Below are 13,592 nucleotides of genomic sequence, written 5' to 3' on the forward strand. Positions count from 1 at the left end.
AACTTGTTTTTATAACTGTGATTAAGTTCATGACCATGTAAGCAATGCCAATTTATGTAATTCATTTTAAGATGAATATTCATTTCAGAAGCCATACAGTAAAAAAGTATGTGTATCAATATCAATGAAATACTCTAATCTCTAGTGCCTAAATGATCTGAAATATTAGTTTTATAGAAAAATGTATATTAATTTAAAAAATATTTAGTGATTTCTGAAATCTTACATTTTAAAATAAATTATTTCCACAATACCATTAGCTTTTGGTCAGTATTGTAATTGACCTGACAGTATTTTATACTGTTCCTTTGTCTCCCTTATAGTAGACATCCAATAAGAGGTTTCCTTTTGGTGAGAAAGAGTCAATAAAAGTTGCAACTCTCAAGACTTGTAACAAAGTACCAACCTTTCTGTCTCAGTTTCTTCAAAGGCTAAAAAAGGAAATTATAATAGTCCTTACCTTCCAGCCTTATTAGGATCAAAAGATTTTATAATGTTTATCAATGCCTTGTACCTAGAATCTCTGTATCACAGGAGCTCTACCTTCCCTCAATTATTGTACATGAATTTGCACTACTTAGACTCTGGAATTGGGTATGTAGTCTGAAACATCTTCAATTAGTCATCATTTAGGATACATGCAGAGATCATCTGACGAAACTGCCTTAAAAAATCAAGGAAGTGAAGATACTTAAAACAGATTAAGAATCACTTATGGGGGTATGACCTCTTAGTTGTAATTGTCCCAGGACAGTGCAAGCATACTTTCAAAAACTATTCAAAAAAATAAAACCCAAACAAATTGGTGGAGATAACTAATGTATGTAGTTAGGATGAATGAGAAAAAGCAACTTCTTAATATAAAGCAAGTGGGAACCTGTGGTTTATAATAATATTCCCAGGGACAGAATAATAAAAGGATTTAAAAAGTTGCTTGTTTTCAAGAATTTATAAAGAAATGAAAGCAATGTGCTCTGGAAAAAACAAAACACTGATTAAAAATGTGGCTCTGATGTTGAAGTCACTGATGTCAGAGTTGGATGTTAAAGTTTGAATAAAATTATTTTATAAAATATGAGTGACAAAGGCAGAATTTATACTTTAATGTATAATTTTTTATAAATATTTATCTAAAATGAATTAAATATTATAAGTAGACATATGCCTATTTAATTTACATCCCTAAAATTTTATATTTGGTGAAAATAACATTGGTTTTTCCTTTAGAAAACAATGGTGAGATTACTTTAAATTCCTTTCTGTAAATAATTCTGGGTTTCAGAGATGTGAAAAGGCTTGAGAGGAAGGTAGGATTTGAATGTGATCTAGAAGAATAATTGGAGAAAATAGAGTAGAACTAAATGTATTGAGGGACTACTGTTTTCTAGGTGCCTTAGGTATGTAATTACACTAAATTCTCATAGCTATTATTATTCTTAGTTTACAGACTGGGAAACTGAAACTCAGGTAAGTTAATGAGTTTGCTCAAAATGCCACAACATACACAATCAGGCTTCATTTTGAGGCTTTTTCAATTCATGCACTGTGCTTTCTCTAACGGGCCGTCTGGTGCAGAGACTAGATCTTAGAGAAGACTGGATTGGAGTTCTCTCTCCCTTATAGTCCTAACTGGTATAAATTCCTCAACTTCTCTTCAGGTTTTGTTTTGTTTTTTTTTGAACAAAACTGTCTCTTCAAGGAGCTGTGAAATAACTGAATGAGCTTTTGCAAATGAAGTGTTGGGATTAACAACTGGCACATAAATGTTCTATGGATGTTAGCCTCCATGATGTGAGGAAAAGGGGAAGGAGGAGAAGGAGGAGGAGAGGCATAAGATTTCCACTCTCTCAATTACCTGTTTCAGAAGTAGAGTGCATTCTGGGTAGGAGGGATGGCAGAAGCAGACACAAATTCTGGCGAGGACACAGCTATTATCTATTTTTTTACTAAAGTCGACTAACTAGGGGTGAATCCTGTCTAGAAGGAAATTACTGGGAATATATCCTCCAATGGCCTTGGAAATAACAGATTTTCATATACCCAAATTCTTATAAAGTTGATTTTCTAATCTATTTTTCTCTCTGAATGCCTCACTGTGAAGGCTGCTAAATAAATAATTTATAGCCTACCAATACAGCCTTAATGTGTTAATTCCTATTTACTACTTACCCTCTTTAAGTCTCAATTAAGCCTTTATTGTATTTATAAAACTAGAAAAAGAATGAAGAGTTGTTATAATTGAAAGTTGTTATATATATGCAACATGTATGTTAGGTGTTTGGTTAGAGCCCAGTATGATTAATGAGCAATTAATAAAAGGTAGTTTTTGCCGTATTTCCTCAGAAGTCTTTTATTTTCTTCCATATATTAAGGCTCTTAAGACCAGAATGGGCCTTATAACCAGTGTATACATTCAGTGGGGAAGCATTTTTCTTTCACTTCCCAGCGCTATTATTAAATCATTCGTGTGCCTTACAGCTCTTATTTCCTCTCAGAGAAGACTGTAAATCCAGAGGTTGTATTATGTTAGCTAACCACTGCATTCTCAAATTCCCAAGAAGTAACAGTTCAATGCATTTTTTTAAACAATAAAAACTGAATTATACTCAAGAAACTTAAGATATTGCAAAGAGACAGTGAATCCCAATTAGTTTACAAAACCTACCAAGAGAAGTAACTTGAGGACAAAGCAGCGCTTGACGTTCTGAGACATACCATAACCAATGTAAGAATTTCTGTTTATTTATAACCCACCTTGTTCAGAAAAGGATTTAAGATGGCTTACAAAGATAAAAATAAATGAAAAGTATGTGAGAACTCAGAAAGACAGAGAGAGGGAGAAAGAATACAGAGCATGAATCTGAAGGAAGCCAAGAAAGCTACATAAATAAAATTCCACAGGGATCCAAAGAAAAGGCAATTCTTGGGGTTCAGAAAACGTCAAGATAAACTTCCTGGTGGAAACAGGACTTGCTATGAAGTATTTGGTTCAAAAGAAACAGGAGAGTTGGTGTCTCTAGGGCATGCATGTCCCAACTGCTTCAAAGTCTGCGCCAGCAGGAGGGTGTTTTTGGTGGGCAGGTTCTCTGGGGAAGATGAGGCCTCCAAAGGGCCTGGGCTCCTGGGAAGCCTCCTACATGCTGGACTTCACCAATTAACTAATTTTCATAATAAGCTCACTGCTTTCCCTAATTGTTTCACTTCCATCAACAGGGCCAAGGGAAAGATAAGAACACTCCATGTGTAGGGGAGAGAATTTCAGGTACAGTCTGTGAAGAGATGTTTAGAGTTGACCTTTGAACTCACTGGCAAACAAGTGGATTTTATGGACTCTCAGGTATTGGAAGCACAAAAGGCTTTTTTTTTTAATCCCCTTATTTTTCTTTTTTTTGGCCGCTCCTGATTATCACTTCCAAGAGCAAAGTGAGTCAAGGTTCAGCTCCAGGGGAAATCTCAGGTGTGAGAAAAGCTGGGGTTTGGTTATCTTTTCCCTTCAGGGGAAGAAGAATAGAAATGGGAATTTAGAAACTTAAGTGAGAAGGTGGTATTCCTCCCGGGATGAGCTCAGATCTAAATCGAAAATTACCTCCACCCCGTAAAGCTGTGTCTTCTTGGGCAAGCTTCTGTGCCCCTCAAACTCAACTAGAAAGTGGGGCTGTTAATCTTTCCTCACAGTGAGGGCATGAAGGAGAATCCTATGTAATGGACTCAGTCGCACCTGCACGGGGCTTTGTAAATAGATTCCCGAGCCCATTGAATGCAACTTTACCAAGAAGCAGCCTGGGAAAATTAGCGTCCTGTATGAGTCTTAAGTTTGGGAAACGGTGAAGTAACATGGAAAGTACTTAGCAGAGCAATACTCATATAATCGGTACTGGTGAGGTTCCGCCCATTGCCCAAGCAACCCGCCATCAGTGCGCACGGACAAAACAACCGGCCGGCAGGAGCCGGGGAATCAGGGTTATCGGCATCCCCCTCCCGGGAGGGTAATACCCTCGCCGATCTGCGCTCCCGGACGCGCTTTCGCAGCTTCTGCAGCCCCGCCGGGCCAGGAGCTCGGGGCCGAGGTGAGCCAGGTGGCGAGGGTGCCAGGCGCGGCCAAGTCGCGGCGGACTGAGTCAGCCGCCCAAGCACGCGGCGGAACCAGGGCGGCCGGCTCTGCCGCCCACACAGCTGAGCCGCGGCTCGGGGCGCCGGCTCGCCCCCGCGCTGGCCGAGAGGAAGCGGCCGGGGCTCCGCGCGGCAGCACCTGGGCAGGCGCCGGCGGTGGGCGCGGCGCTTCCGGAGCTGCGCGCGGCCCGCGCTCCCCGCCTCCAGGTGCGGCGGCCGCGGCGCGCCGGCCCGAGTGACAGCGCCGCCCGCGCGGCCGCGGCCGGGCAGCAGACGCGGTGCAGGCAGCCGGCGGGGTCTGCGAAGGACGAGGCCTGGCTCCGGGGACAGACGGGTCTGGACGAGCGAGGGGCGCAGAGAGAGCTGCGCGCGCCCGGACTTCCCCCGCCCGCCTCGTCTCGCCTCTCCTCGGAGCTCGGCTGCCGGCGCGCAAGGCGAGTACGGCGGCCGCGGGTGGGCTGGGCGCTGTGGCCGTGGGCTTGGCCGGGGTGGGCGCGTCGTCTCAGGCCGGGCCGGGGTTTTTCGGCACTTTTCCGGGTAAATTTCCAGAGCGCAAAGTGCTGGGCTCTGGTTTTTGCCTCCTAGGATTTCGCTCCCGCGTGTGGGCGTCTAAAAAGAAACCAGACTCGGGTAAGTGATAGAAAAACTCCACTTATTAAAGGGATTTGGCCGGAGGGTGGGGGGCGGTGGTGCATGACAATCTGGATAGGCAACTAGTCATCCCCTCCACTCCCCCAAAAAATGAAAAGGAGCTGCCCTTTAACGAGTTTCAGGCACCAAGTTATTTATTCGGTAGAGATAATGAGTTTCCTTCCGATCTCTGTGCTCCCCCGCACCCTGCTTGTTACACTCTGAGATGACAGGCCTGTTAATTACGTTTAATTACAATCATTTGGCCTCTACCTGCCTGAACCCAGCACCTTACACGGGAACCTGTAGGCAGTGAGTTTACCAGCTGGATCTTTCTCGTTTACTTTTGGAGACAGGTCTCTTAGGAGAATGGGTGTCCATCTCATTTAGTAAAGTAAGTTCACCCTGGCTTGGTTTCTCAAACACTTCCTTCACCTCCTTGTGGTGATCTGGAGTTATTTTGATTGGGAGAAGTCTTACTGAAACTACATTGTGAACTATAACCTTTGAACATTAGGGGAAAAATAGAAGCTAGGTTGTATGGAATCATGATATAGGCTGTTGCGGTTTGGTGATAGAAACATTTTTTTGTTGTTGCAGGGTTGTCCTTGAAGTAGGCTGTTCAGTGAAATACATCCTTGTGTTTTTTGTGTTTTAAGTGTATTGCAAAAGAGGCTATTTTTAAAAGTACATTTAATTGGATGTCATTGTGATTACCAATAATAGTATTGTACTTACAAGGTCAGTATTGATTCCAGCCTCACTTAAGCACTCCATACCTGCTCCAGTTTATGGAGCATTGCCCATAAGTAATTGGAATATGAAGTTATGGCTGTTACAAAAAAGGAGCTAACTTTAAGGAAGAAAGACATACGTCTAAACTCTTAGCTATGGCTTCCATGCACTTAGAAGAAGTGAGAAAAAAATTCTCATGACATTCCACTATTTAATGATGTTTAAAAAAGAAAAAAACAAAAACAAAAGTGGGTCGTAGAATTAGGCTAGAGCCCTAAGTGGAAATATCTCTATGGCTCCTTTTTAAACATGTATTTAACCCATACACATTTAAGGTGAATTTAACACCAAGAGTTTTATATAGACTTGATTGGTCAGTACTTGACAATTTATTTAAAATGTACCTAGAGGGTAAGTCAAATGACTTGTTAAAACTTATTTATATGGGTGTGTGTTTGTATTTTTTCTTTCCTCTGTAAGGCTGTCAGACGTTTATATGGGTTGTCCATGAAAGGAGAAGCTGCTGGTACATTTAAAAACAAATTCTTGATCTGATATCACTATAGATTTCTAGCAGTGTGAGGCACAAAGATATTTAACACTTTTCAATTCAATTATTCTTAGTTCCTGTAGTTAAGTAGAGGACTGAGGTTATAATAAACTGCATTTTTTCCCTGGGAAGTCGTACATTAGTACCATGAAATTATGTTATAAAATTGTGAAGTGTTAATATTAAAAATAAAACTGCCAGTTTTTTTTTTACCAGCAAAATGGGTTTATTCAGGAATAGCAAAGAATTGCAATTCAGGACTTGCCAGCTAGGCAAAACCATAGGCAAGCCCAACAAAGGAGAGGAACTTTATGGAGAAAAAGGAGGAACTGGGGAGGCCGTTTTGAATGAAGTCCATTGGTCCATTGAAGAAAAGTTGGAGTTAAGGTGATGAGGTTTCTCATTGGCTGAGTTGCTGACGTACTCAGTTTCTTCTTGGAGCTTCAGTCCCTGTTGCGGCCTGTGATTGATGATTCCTTCTTGCTGATGATTCTTCTATAGGGGCCTGTAATTGACAGTTCTTCCTAAAATTGACATGGAGTGGAATGGCTCCCCCTTCTAGCCTCCCACTCCACTTTAGTGAGGTTTCTTATTAATTTTCACAGTATAAATGATGGTCATTGCTTTAATAGCTTTCTTTTAACAAGTGTTTTTTTTTTCAGTTATTTATTGACTCATTCATTGAATCCAATCGTTGCACTTACTAAATAAACTAAGGTGTTTTTTGAATTCTTTGTAAAATATTAATTAGGTAGAAAGCTTCTTATTAATGTTGGAAATATTTCTTAACTTTGACCAAATATGGATTGATGAGAGATTAGAAGCTATGAGCTATCTTCTTAATCTTTTCTGTGATGTCCTGGAGCCTTGCAGCTTATCATTTAAAATTTTTCTTTTTTAAGTTTTGACCAGAGTAGGTATATAATAATGGTTAAACCATTTTGTTCACTTATTCCCTTAGTTGAAATAATAGGCAAGGACGGTCTCTTCACAGAATCCTTTCTAGTTAGAAATTTGATCTGTGAAATTTTATTACAGCTTTGACTCAGCATAAGCTTACCTCCCTACCCATGCTATGCAGAAAACAAAGGGGTCCTGATCTGGGTTGGAGGTGTTTTGTGCAGCTTCAGGAATAAAAACTACTGTTGAAGAGGTGGGAAGAATTGTTTTTCCATCTTCATTTGTGTACAAAGGAGGATGGGTAGGTGAGGAAAGTAGCCACCAGAGAAGGACTAATAAGGTTGTATATCCGCCCTTACGGTTCTCAGAATGGATGCGAAGAAGAACTCTGTGGGTTACATTGAATAAATTTAGGAAGAGAGAGTAGTAAATCATTTCGGAGTTGGACAGATGATCAAGAGCAGGAAAGAAGTGTGGCCTGAATGCTGATTATCAGGTGACTTGGAGTCATGGTGGTAGTGATGGTGAAAGTCATTGCCAAGACTCTCACGGATCTTGATGAAGTTCATAATCCTTAGCCTGCTCCTAGGGCCCTCTATAGCCAATTTCAGCTCCCTGTTCTGATACCGCTGTTCATTACATGTTGAACCTTAGGTCCTCCCAGCTGTTTTCATCTCGCTGTTGCCTGAAGACATCTTCTCCCTGGGCGCCCCCTTATGGCATTCTTTCTGCTTCAGATACTGCTGGCTCCGCCTGCTACTTTTCTTCCTATATTGAAAGTCTCTTCCATGGCCCTTGCACTGATCACGCCGTCCACAAAGCTCTGAATTGCTGCAGATTTCGCTTTCACTGAGAGTTGATTTTAAGATTTTTACAGTTCCTTGGTACTTGTAAGGAAGGATAATGGTGTGCCTTCTTTATGAAATTAAAAATAAAACAATACTTAAAATGCACACCATGTGAATGTCAAGGTCACACAATTTCGTTTTTCTTATCACTATTTAAGTGGTTTTTTTTGGATTCGTCAGTCTTCCAATCCTGGTATTCCTTCTTTAAGGGCACTTACTGAGTAGCAGGGAACTGATTGTTCACGTGTGTGCTATTTGCCCTTGCTTCAGTAATGATTAATTTACCTCTTTAGATTTTAAGCTATTTGAGAAAAGACATTGCTTCTTTACTTTCTTGTAGCACTTAATACTATTCACAAATGAGATAATAGGTACTGTTATCTTGAACTGCAAATATTTCCGGGTATTATCTTGGCCAGGGTAGATAATGTTTCTTAAATATTATCGAATGAATAAATGTAAATAAATGAGTCAATAAGTTGGGAGACATTTGCTGAGATGCCCTCTTTTCCTAAGAAAAAGAGACTTTGACAATTACAGAACCAATAGGAATAAGCCCTCAGATTCAGTTGGAAAAGAGGTCAGGGTGCTATTTATAAATGCAGAGAGAGGAAACCATTCACAGTAGGCTATTTTGAAACATCTGGTTAGTCTAAAAATGTGACTCAAACTCAGAGAAATGGTGAGGTATATATTTATTTGAAGTTAAAATATGTATGTATAAAAACTGCACATTTGTATACATTTAAAAATCTTATTGAAGTATAATGGCATGCTAGTTGTGACCTAAGTGTATTAAACACTAGATTCATGTTCAGTGTAGCATGAAATGGATCAGAATTCTGAAGAATATGTGCCCAGTGTTCACTTCAAGAGTTCTAAGGGGTCTGATTATCCTCCTTTGGGCTAGATGTGGCCAGACTGTACAGAGGGGTGGAAGGGGGCTGGAACTGAGTGGAGGCAGCCTCCCACGTGTTAGGGGCATATAGGTGGGAGTCTTCCTCAGTAAGACAGACTTCAGCTTATTCTTTCTTTTTATTATCCCCATGCCTATTCTTGTTGGAATTCAGGAAGATGAAACCTTTCTCTGGTTATCCAAGAATTATGGTAAAGACCTCTGGATTAGAATTGAAAATAATTCTCAAACGTTAGCCAGTTAACCTAAAATCTAGATGGATAGCTTTTAAAAGAAAAGACTGACAGAAGCTAAGTTAATAATTATCAAGCACTTTTGAGAGATTATGTAAAACACCTAAACCTAGGTACTACTTAGGCTACTTAAAACTTAATCAGTAAAGGAGCTATCCTTCTGGCCTTCACCAGGTGTGGAAATAGATGCTGACTTCTAGAGTTTGAAACAGTTGTTTTTTTTTTTTAGATTGCACAGTAAATAAAGTAATCAAAACATAACAGAACAACTTTCTCTTTGATCCAAACTGCAGAATGTTGTTGTCCAAAGCCTGGCTGTTCTCTGCTCAAACTTAGGTTATCCTGCATCTACAATGCTTACTGCTTGCCAGGGACTGCCAGGGACCTTTATGCATATTTAATCATTTCATCCTCAGTCCTGTGAGGTAGGTGCTACTGTCATTACTGCTCACATATGACAACAATGAATCTCAGAAAAGCAAAGGAGCTTTCCCAAGGTGGTACAGACCGCACCTGGCAGCGCTGGAATCACTGGTAGTCAGTGTGCTCTGTGTCCCGAGTCTTAATCTTCAGGTAGGATCATCCTTCTCACTGACCACATCTGTATTTTATTAAATTAATAAAACTGTTTACTGCTGTGTGAGATGCTTTGCGGGTTTATTAGAAGAATGATTTACAGGGCTGATTTAAAGGGATGTAATTTTACTAGTCAGACAGAAGAATACTAGTCAAACCAAGTGCAGTGACGTAGTATGACTGACTGACCCAGCACAGGATTGTGTACAACAGATGAGTTAATAATAATAATAATAGCCAACACTTATTGTACACTTATAATTCATGTCATATACTGTTACATATACATTACATATTTCACTTGTTTAATCCTAACAAATCCTATCGGATATAAAGTATATTATGCTCATTTTACAGATGAGGAAACGGAGCATCAGGGAAGTAAATAACTTAATCAAGGTACACAGTTAACAAGTGGAATTAAGGCAGCCTGTCTCCAGAACACTGTGATCCCTATTCTTACTTCCTGGGTGGAAGTAATGAGGGATGAGGGGATGGAATAGGTAGGAAAGACTCATGGATATGGTGGTGCACATTTGGAAGACTTGAATTGGTCCCCCAAAGGAGAGGAAACAGTACATATAGAGAGTTCAGTTTGAATGAAAGCTGAGAAGCTGGCTCAGATCTTCTAGTCCATTTTTCTACTTACTGTGGTTAAAAAAAAACAAAACCACATAGCATAAAATTTGCCATCTTAACTATTTTTAACTGTATCGTTCAGTAGCGTTAAGTTCATTTCCATTGTTGTGAAATAGATCTCCTGAACTTTCTCATCTTGCAGAACTGAAACTCTAATACCCATGAAAAAAACTACACTCCCTCCCCAAATCTTCTGGTAATCACCATTCTACTTTCTCTGTGAATTAGACCACTTTAAATACCTCATATAAGTAGACTCATATAGTATTTGTCTTTTGTGTCCAGCATATTTTTCACTTAGTGTAATGTCCTCAAGGTGCATCCATGTTGTAACATGTGAACAAATTTCTTTCCTTTTTAAGACTAGTATTTAATGGCATGTGTGTACCATATTTTGTTCATCCATTCATCTGTCAGTGACCATTTGAATTGTTTCCACTCCTTACCTGCTTTTGCATCACATTTAAAGTTAAACCTTTAAGACCATGGTCAAGTACCTGTTGGAAAAATACTTCAGTACTTTGTTCAACACTATTCAAACTGTCTTTTTAAAATTTTTAACCATCACCATTGACTTCTCTGGTGGGCACTGAATACTTTGACCCTGTTTGATTATTTGATTTTGGCTTCTTTCTGTTGTACTATATAGTTCTGAATTAGTTGTCTCTCTACAATAATAGATGTAAAATAAGTCTTAATAAACTAAATTCTATATTACCATTACTTTATGGAACAATTTTAAAAATGTTCTCTCTTAATTTGTCAGTCTCTTTATCTCAAACAAGTAAATGTAAATAAGTGTAGGCTTCCATATTTAATCATTGACATGGACACATATATGCACAATCAAATTTCTAGGCATGGTATATTAAAACAGCTTTTGCCTAGTGACTAGAAGTCTAGACAGTCAAAGGAGAGGGAAAATACCACGTCCTTGATACCCCTCTACTGTTAAATCAATTAAGATTATTAGGAGACATCACAGTTAATAACATAGGTTGTGGAGTCTGACTGTCAAAATTCTGGAATTTATCCACCGTTTATCCAGTGTGTAGCTTTGGGCATGGGACTTGCCTCCCAATGCAGCTGTGAGAATTATAGGAGATCCTACACAGATGGTTTGTAAACACTGCACAAATACTGGGCTGTTATTATTAGCAATACAAGTCTGAGGGAGAATGAAAGAGGGTGGATGTTTTGGTGGGTGGGAAGGAGTAGTGGTCAAGGTAGAAGACATGGGGCCTTGAGGTCAGAGCCTGTGGGTGACCATAGTTGGGAGACAAGGCCAGGTTGAGGGAACTGGGCTTCCTCTAGGGGTTTTAGTGGGGCTAGTATGCGAACAGATGGTAGAGGAGAGGGATGCTAAACAACCAGTTTTACAGTGTACTAAGAGCTGAGCACTTAGTCTAGCATAGTAAGTTAGGGTTCTCGACGTTTGACATCTCTATACTGTGGGATGGAGTTGTGTGACAAGTATATTTTCTCAAAACCACTTCCTCTTCTGCATGGTTGTGGGAAATAGTCAAAGTGGAGCGTATTGCTGTTATGAATACTTGAAGTTAGTATCCTGGTATTAAATGGTGAGTTGATGTGCACATACCATGATACCTATTTGTTGTGACTGTATTATGTACTGAAGCAAAGGTGGGATTCTCTTATACCTGTAGCCTGAACTAACCACTTTAGCATGTAATTCATGTGAAGCCCCTACTTTTTAAGGGATTAACTATTTCTCTACAATAAGTTTATTAATCACTTGATATCAGGGGTACCTCTCTCATTGTCTTTAGTGCCAGACACCCTATGGGGTAGCTTTAGAGATTTGGAGGAGTAAAAATTGTCCCCGAGGCTTCTCTCTTGGGTATCACTGTGAGATGTCATAAATCACCTTTCCTATCTGTGGTTGGTGCCATTCAGTGATTATGACCAGCAAAAGCATTTTCTTACATTTCTGGATTTTCCCTAAGAGATAATTCCATTCCCTTGGCAATTACCATCCTGAAATACAATAAATCCTCATTCTTAGAATCCTCAAGACTTGTATTGATAATACTGAAAAGTTTTGTTATATACATGACAGTGTTTTTTTAATTGATAAATAAAAATTATCTATAAATAAATTTAAAAAGAAAAATGATTTGGTAGGTATTTTCTAAGGTACTTTTCAGTCTTGGAATCCTGTGATTGTTAAACCTATTATTTTGACATCTTTGTAGTTTCTAGATGTTCTGAGGTTATGTTTCTGATTTTTAAAAGGTGTTCTTTTAAAAATATATATTAAGCTCATGACTGAATTCAGTTATGCTATGCTACTTTGCTCCTTGCTGTAAGATGAGTCAGGCAAATGTGATTCCAGAAGTTGTCATTTCTGAATACTTAATGACCTTATAGTTTAATGAAGTGACCCATGGTTTTCATTCTTAGCTCAACTAGGAGGTATGACAAAGCTCTACTGGTAATAGCAGGAGGGGTAGGAGGTGGGGAGTGGCTCACTGCCGTGGTTTCCCTTACTTGAGACATTAGGAGGGGGAAGGCTGTCCCAATCTATGAGTTTTTAAAATCCTCACAGGTTTGGAAAGTTTGCAGCTGACCTGCCAACCTCCTGATTCCTAATTTAAACATCTCTTAATAGTTAGATGGATTGGGGAAATCTGTAGTAGAATCCTCTCTCTGCTCATTATAAGCTTGGTGACCTAGAGAGACAAAACTTTAAAACTATGTGTGCTTTCCACTTTTCATCTTAAATCATCTCAAAGCTGGGAGAAGTCATTCAGCAAACATTTATTGGGTACCTGCTATGTGCCTGACTATTCAACTTAAGGGCTGGGGCAGTAAACAATAGACCAGATCCCTGAGCTCCTGGAACATTCCACAGACACCAGGTGGTAACAGAAGCCACGAAGGTAGACAAACGGGTACGGTAGGGAGGCACAAGGCAGGCTTTATGGATGGAGACCTGCTAGTGGTAGAGTGAGCTGTGGGTGTAAGGTTGGGGAAGCAGATTTGAAAGAGACAGAATGGTGAGAGATTAGGTCATGATGTGAGAATAAGACTTCAGCCAGCTTGTGGGTATTGAGTGATGGAGGGGAAAGCCAGGGAAGATGAAGTAGGGAAGTTGCAGGCAGTGCTGTGACTTTGTTAGGAAATGAATCCTTCTGGCTGCTGTATTGAGAATATCCTATGCTGGGGCAGAGGGCCGGTTCAGATTCAGGACTATCAGTCAGGAGGCTGTTGCAGTGATCTGAGACCCACAGGATAATGGTTTGGACTAAGCTATAAGCAGGAGAGGCAGTGAGAAGTAGCTGGTTCAGGGCATGGTTTTAAGGTAGAGCTCAGTAAGATAATAGGATAATGTAATATTGCAAGCCAGACATGGGCAGGCACTCCTAAATGTTATTTCCCCTTTGTTTTTACTTCGTCTTGGAAATGGGCTGGGATAGGATGGGCAAACGTAC

The 13,592-nt window shown here is 40.0% G+C and overlaps 1 protein-coding gene across 6 annotated transcripts in view; it reads left to right on the plus strand.

Moving 5' to 3' along the window:
- Window positions 1-2,802: 2,802 nt before the first annotated feature.
- Window positions 2,803-13,592, plus strand: part of ARAP2 (ArfGAP with RhoGAP domain, ankyrin repeat and PH domain 2) — a 175,964-nt gene continuing 165,174 nt past the window's right edge. For 2 of the 6 annotated variants that reach the window (XM_073237747.1, XM_073237751.1), the window contains exon 1: window positions 4,099-4,544. The gene's annotated coding sequence lies outside the window, so the exon portion shown is untranslated. Of the gene's footprint in view, window positions 4,068-4,095; window positions 4,545-4,572; window positions 4,741-13,592 lie in introns of those variants that run through there. The other 4 variants (XM_073237750.1, XM_073237753.1, XM_073237752.1 and 1 more) reach the window with 4 other exon arrangements.

This window comes from Manis javanica, chromosome 5 (genome assembly GCF_040802235.1).
Source record: "Manis javanica isolate MJ-LG chromosome 5, MJ_LKY, whole genome shotgun sequence".
Lineage (NCBI taxonomy): Eukaryota > Metazoa > Chordata > Mammalia > Pholidota > Manidae > Manis > Manis javanica.